We start from the raw sequence: 7,033 nt of genomic DNA, 5'->3' as shown, positions 1-7,033 counted from the left end.
TTTCCATATTATTATCCCTTCCTTTAAAGTTTGAGAATGGCAGGAAATGGCACAAAACAAGAGAAAATTCATTCATCAAATCATTGCCAAACTATGATAGATGTTGGGAGTGTAGTATAAATAATAGATACATTGTTCTTGTTGTCAGAAGGCTTGCAAATTAATGGACTGTAGTACAGAACAGGTTTCACAATTTCTGACTAATTAAATTGCTTTAAATATGCATGTCAATTTTTAAGATTTGCCCTAAGAATGGGAGAGGGGCTTACAAACAATGGTGTTTGGGTGGGATTATCAGGGGTCTCTGTAGGAAAGAAAGGAAGAATTCAGATATTAGAAACCAGGAAGATGAGACACTATTCTAGCACTTAGTCTTCTCTTTCTGTTACTTTGGTTGCCAAATAATCAAGAGACAAGATATTTTTCTATTTCACAAATACTCTAGTAAAATTTTAGTTGAAAGTTTTCTACTGATTTAAATAACTTGAGCTTTTATATTAAATGAATTAGAAAACATTAAAATCAAGCTCACATCAAAGTTATAATTTAAAAATGTCATATGCCTTATTTACATACAGAGACATCAACCTACTCATAAAAATTTGTCCAATTTTTAAAGATTTTGTTAGTCTGTTGTATTAATATCTTTAAAATATGGTCAAATCCATCCTGCTAATATTTATGATTAAAAATATCATTTGAATGTTTTTTTCTAGTACTTCAGTTTTGAGAAAAATTTGAATATTAAACTCATTAATTAAAATATGGGGAATGAAATCTTATCATTTAAATTTTCTGGATGCATGGGTGGTTCAGTGGTAGAATGCTCACCTTCCACGCGGGAGTCCTGGGTTCGATTCCCGGACCATGCACATAAAAACAAACAAACAAATAAACAAATTTCTGTTTCATGGGTATGAAAGAAATGCAGGGTCTTTGCCAATGATTTACTCTGACCATCCTCCACCTAACTAGCCAGTTCTAATTCTTTGTCCTTGAATCTGTCTGCTCCTATATAAACAACAATTCATTTTAAAGATGGATTCTATCTTAGATTGGAGGACAAAATAAGACTCATTGCCACTAAAACAAAATGACTCCAAAGTTAGGACTTTTGTGCTATTCTTGGCTGAATCCCAAGAATCTGGAACACTATCTGGCACAGAGAAGGAACAAGATTAATATTCTTTGATTCAAATAATTTAAACTTCCAAGCCTAAGCCTCATGCTGCAGAAACATTTCTCTGAAAAATCTGACATTCACCATCAGGGAACTTTCTCATAAGTTACAAAATTTTGTAATTAAAAAAACTAATTTGTCTCCCCTTGTGTGTATAACTGGTTCAGGAGAATTCTGCAAGTGGTGTGATTTGGCTGCGAAGGATTACCTGTATTTCCAACACTGATCATTAGCTTTCTTTGATCTATTGAAGGTACCGTAGAAACAACAAATGCCCAGTTGAATCGATTAATTCATTAATAATTTTGCTGACTATCCAAAATTTTAATTAGCATAAATCAAAATTGAGAAAAGTGAACAATAATCAATCTCATTCATCAATTTGTGAATTTTTGTATTCAATGAAGTTTATCTGGAAAGAGTTTTTGCATTCATGTTTCTCTTTTATTCTTAGACATGCTCTATAATCTTGAGAACTATCAAAGAAGAGAGTAATAAAGAACTGTAGAGTAAACCAACTACTCAAATAATGTACTTATTCTTCTAACAGATTGTTATTAATTATATCCTAACTTCAATCAACAGGCAAAGCTAAGGAAACATTTTTTAAAAATCTACCTTGAGGGGCTGGCTCTTCTCCCCGGTCTCGACAGGGAGTGCCAAACACTTTGAGACCTCTATGGTTTGCAGAACTGTCTTTGTAAGTTCTTCCAGATAATTCTATACCAACAATATTTGATGTTATGGGTCATTTGAACAATCCACATAGTAAACTTAGAAAGTGAATAAAAGAGCTGAGTGAAGATGAATTCAGAACACTGCAACAGAAAAAAAAAATGAGGAAACTTTATAACAGGAATAAAAACATAAAGAAACAAACAACAGAGGCAGGCCATGGTGGCTCAGCAGGCAGAGGTCTTACCTGCCATGCCAGAGACCCAGGTTCAATTCCCAGTGCCTGCCCATGCAAAAAAAAACAAACAAGCAAAAAGAAACAAACAGCAGCAAAGCTCAGAACCTAAATACAGAAAAAGGGGTTGAAAAACTGGTTGAAGATATTTTACCTGTGACGCTTGAAGAGAAGGAGAACAAAGAATACTTAAAATCTCTATATGAAATTTTGATTTTTATGGGAAAACAAAGCATATCTTTGAATAGACATGAAGCTGATGAATTTCCTGAAGGTGTCTTGACTACTGATAATTTTCAAGCACTGCTGCAGTGTCGAGTAAATTCTGGTGTAGAGGTTATGAGAAAGTGCTTTGAGACAATAGCAGTTAACAGGCTGTTCTGTTGAAAAACATAGCAGAACCAGACACTAGAGATATGTGAGAGCTGCTTTTTGGAATAAACTCTCAGGGAAGTGGGAGACTCACACTCTTTTCCCCATTATCATTGATGGTGGGCATAGCAAGGGAAGAGGACCTGCCTGGGTTGGTGAGATTTGTGGCTAAATCTCTTAACTTGAGAGAAGAATTTGTGGATTTCCTGCCTTCTGAAGGAGATGCAGAAATTTTGGTTGTGAAATTTCACACTACAATAACTGAGAAGTGGGGACTAAACATGGAGTATTGCTGTAGATAGTGTGCATTGTGTTCAGTGGATTTTCTTCCAAAATGAAAGCTATTGCTTCTAGACTTCTAGAGAAATATCCCCAAGCTATGTACATACTCTGCTCTTCCTATGCCTTAAATATGTTTTTAGCAAAACCAGTGCCTTTTATGGAAGTATCTTGTTGCCTTGGGAACGAATGAGGAAGTTTCTTATTTTTTTTCCATCGATCACAGCAACTGCTTTTAGAACTTGACAATATAAAGTTGGTCCCTTTTCAGAACAATGAAGAAAGGGGTAACGAACCAAAGTAAATTTGTCATTCTCAATGGACAGGCAGACATGATGCTTTTGAAATTTCAGTGAAATTCTTGCAAGCATTGTTTTATGGCTAGATGGTATATCTACTGACACAAATATTAGATGGGAGAACTGTATGGCTGGCCGCGCATTTATTTTCTGTAGTGAAGTAACAGATTTTTATTTCATTGTTACCACTGTTGCTCTTAAGATGTCCTATCGATTGCAAGAGTCTTTGGGAAAAATCTCCAGGGTAAACCTCTGATGTCATCTTTGTAGCCAACAGCTTGACTGCAGTGGTGCATTCACTAAATGAAGTGATAGAAAATATTGAACATTATCATAATATTTTGTGTTTGAGGAAGCCACAACTTGGGAAACCAAACTTGGTATTCATATGAAACTCCCTGGAAAATTCTGCAGAGCTCAGCAAGCTATCCAGGAACCTCAGTTAGCCTCCAAGTTACTATAAAGAAGCCCTAACTGTTGTAACAGTGGAGTACATTGTTCAGGAACTTAAGATATATTCTCAGAACAACACCTCAAAGTTCTTATATGCTTATCTCTGGTAATCTCTGTCATGAGGCAGGTCACATTCAATATGTTGGAGGAACACCATGCTGACATGGTCAGAAGTGACTTACCCAATTCTGACACACTCTCAGCTGAGCTTTATTGTTGGAGAATCAAGTGGAAGCACAGAAGGAAAGATATAGAGCTTCCATCCCCCATTTCTGAAGCCCTACATCTGCCTGACATCAAGTTTTTTCTTACTGTTTTTGCTTTGTTGAAAGTCTTAGGTATTCTTCCTGTGATGAAGGTTGAGAATGAACGCCAAGAAAATGGATGAAATTGTCTCAAAGTACACCTGAGGCACACTTTGAGAGACCAAAGGTCCAGTAACTTGGCTTTGTTTAACATAAATTTTAATATAAAACATGATCAAACCCCATACAACTAAGTCAGAGCTTCCTACAGGTAATTCAGAAACCACTGAAAATATTTAAGAGACTTTTAAAATGTGTTCTCTTGCATTTGGAAGAAAAGCTGGAGGGTATATGTAGACTGCTTAATCACTGACTATCTTTGCCTATAGGTCTCATATTGAATACATTAAGTCATTAATAATCTATCTATTTAAAGGGCCTGAGTTTGAACTCTCATGCTTTGAAGACCACCTGTTCTTCCAGAAGATAGCATTAGAAGTATCATCTTTCATTTCTGCATGATCTCTGTTAGTGGTACTCTGGAATTGTTTTAGTGAAGTCACTTTATACATAACATTAATCATCACTGTGGATTCAATTGTCAAATTATCAGTCCAGTTTATCAGTACTTTGAAGAAATAAGCTTTGAGGAGGTGTGGAAGGAATGCATTTTGTAAAATGTCAAAATGAGAGTCACAACTGACCGTTAACTAGTAGATCTTTGAGGTGTGTCATTAAGAATTTGTATTGGACAGTTAAAGAAATAATGAATGAGAGAAACTGAGCTTGCTAAGCAACGATTTCAGTGCAGATTTTGTCTTATAAGTTAATCTAAAGGAACAAGTTACAAATTAAGTTTGAGTGTCCTTTTAAAATATGGTTGTTTCTGTGTACATTCCTTTATTGAGCCTACACCTTCATATGCTTTTTAGCATGTTGAACACTTCTGTTTTGTGCGTAAGACAGAACCAGAGGCCATGGATAGATAGACTATTTGTCTGTTTTCTTCTATTCCATGACTATATCTACTGCCTTATCTTGATTTATAAGCAAAACATGGCAATACTACAAAATAAGTTTCTTGTGGTTTATCTGGGAACAATACAGAAAATATCACTGTTCTTTTGGTGAAGAAAATCAATTTTCTACAATTTAGTTCAATCTTTAAAAATGTGAATTTTGTTTTAAAAAATCTGCATTGAAGCTCTTTGTGTTAAAATAGATTTTGGGTATATTAAATATACCCAATTACAGGATAAAAGGCTTAAATATTGCAGAAAGAGAACATGTTCTCCAGCTCACCTAACAGCAATGAAGAACTTCTCTGGAATTAGTTGTGACACTGGTAGGTTGAATGACAATTTGATGGGTTTGGAGACCAGTAGCCTTTACAGGTTTCCAGAGGTCTGTCAATTAGGGATGACTAGACAGTGCCAAGAGCAAAGAGGCAGGAAAAGAAAGGAAACACGTTAGAGAGAACCCTGTCTCAGGAGAAGGATAAAAACTTTTTGAAACACAAAAGTTAATAAAAGAAAATAAGAGAAGCAGCAGGAGAAGAGTGAAGACAATTGTTTAATAATAAATGCAGAGTAACAGGGTAGATTATTAATTGTTCCCAGTTTATTGAGTCATGTACCTGCACAGCAGAAAGTCACTGTTTAAAATGCAGCATCTTGAATTCTTAGGGAGTAACAAAATTTATTGTTATGTTTAAAAGTTATGGGTGTTTTTTCATCCACTTCCAAAAAAATGGTTCTTTTCTATTTACCTCTTGAGGTCACTGAGACAGTGGCTTCAAATTTTTTAAGCTAAAAAAGGAAGAAAAATTATCTTCAGAGCTTAAAGCAAAAGAGCTATAATTTGAAACTCAATCAGTATTCACCTGGATATTTTCGAAATGCTTCATTAGAGCTAAATAGTGGAGTCTCTCCTTTATTTGAAGAGGCTTTTTTTTCACACTGTATATCGTTTCATTAACATTTCTAGATATTTTTAAAATGTAATTTGAACTATGCTTATCAGATTATATCAAGCAAAATTGGCCTCAGACAGATGTAATAGAATTTAGAAATTTACATAAACTGGAAGCATTGACTCTCATTAAAATTCTTTCATAAAAGTGTGTTATTAGTAGAATGAAATGTGTAGAGAAAGGTTAATTTGCTTTCATTAATTTATAAGTTCTATCTACTCATAGAAAACTCAGACCTAATTAAATCAGTTATGTTTATGATATACGGTTAAGTGTTTAAAAATAAAAGCCCAAAACTAATCAAAATGCATTTTAAGTTTTATATTTACGCAAAGTCCTCAAAATAAATTTTAAATATCAGTACTAACACAATGAAGCTCAATAAATGGTAAAAAAAAGAAAAAACCCTAAAGTGCTTGATAGGAGACTCACAAAACAATGAATACAGTATTTCAGCTCTGCAGCTTTTTTTTTTGTTTGGGAGGCACTGGGAATCGAACCAGGTCTCCCAGCATGGCAGGCGAGAATTGTGCGTGCTGAGCCACTGTCACATCGCCTCAACTCTGCAGCTTTTAAAAAATTAATCCATTCACAAATACAAAGAGTAAACAAAAGAAAATGCTGATAGATTACCAGTTTTCCTACTTATCATTTACTTTAATCTAATTATTAGTTTTATAATTCTGACATGACCTGTTGTCATGTAATTGGCAATTTTTTGTCCTACTTCCTAACAATCTTGGAAGCCTTAACAAAATCAGTTGTGTACTTGAGGCAGGATAGAATGGGGCATCAAGGCTGTGCCCTGGTCTTCTATTCAGCTTTGAAAGAGTTAATACAGAGCTGCAAACTTCATGGAACAAAAATGTCCCTCGAAGCCCCCAAACCTCACCAAACCAATGAAACTTTGAAAAACCATAAAAGCTTGAAAAATCCTGTGCCCAAAGTAAGCTCTTAGTTAATAACAGAAAGCCTGGGGTTGTTAAGATAATCAAACATCTGCCCAGAGACAAATTTTGGATATGTAATAAAATGGCCACAAGCATCAATAGTAATCTTTTCCTGAAGCAATGCTAACCCTGTAAGTCTGTAATTAATACAAATCTTGTAAGCCTCTAATGTTTAAAGGTCACTAAGAGATCCTATACACACACAAAAGTACCTGGTGCTCTAAGGTTACTATGGAAATCGCCACCAACAAGACTTCATATAAATCCACTTAGTGCATGTCCCTTCTTTGGGCATGTCCATGTTACCCTCTTTAACATACTCCCTCTTTTTCTAATGAAGTTTACTACTTATTCCTACTGCTCTTTCCTTTGG

Source organism: Tamandua tetradactyla, chromosome 4 (assembly GCF_023851605.1).
Source record: "Tamandua tetradactyla isolate mTamTet1 chromosome 4, mTamTet1.pri, whole genome shotgun sequence".
Classification (NCBI taxonomy): Eukaryota; Metazoa; Chordata; class Mammalia; order Pilosa; family Myrmecophagidae; genus Tamandua; species Tamandua tetradactyla.
Note: the sequence above shows the minus strand (reverse complement) of the source record.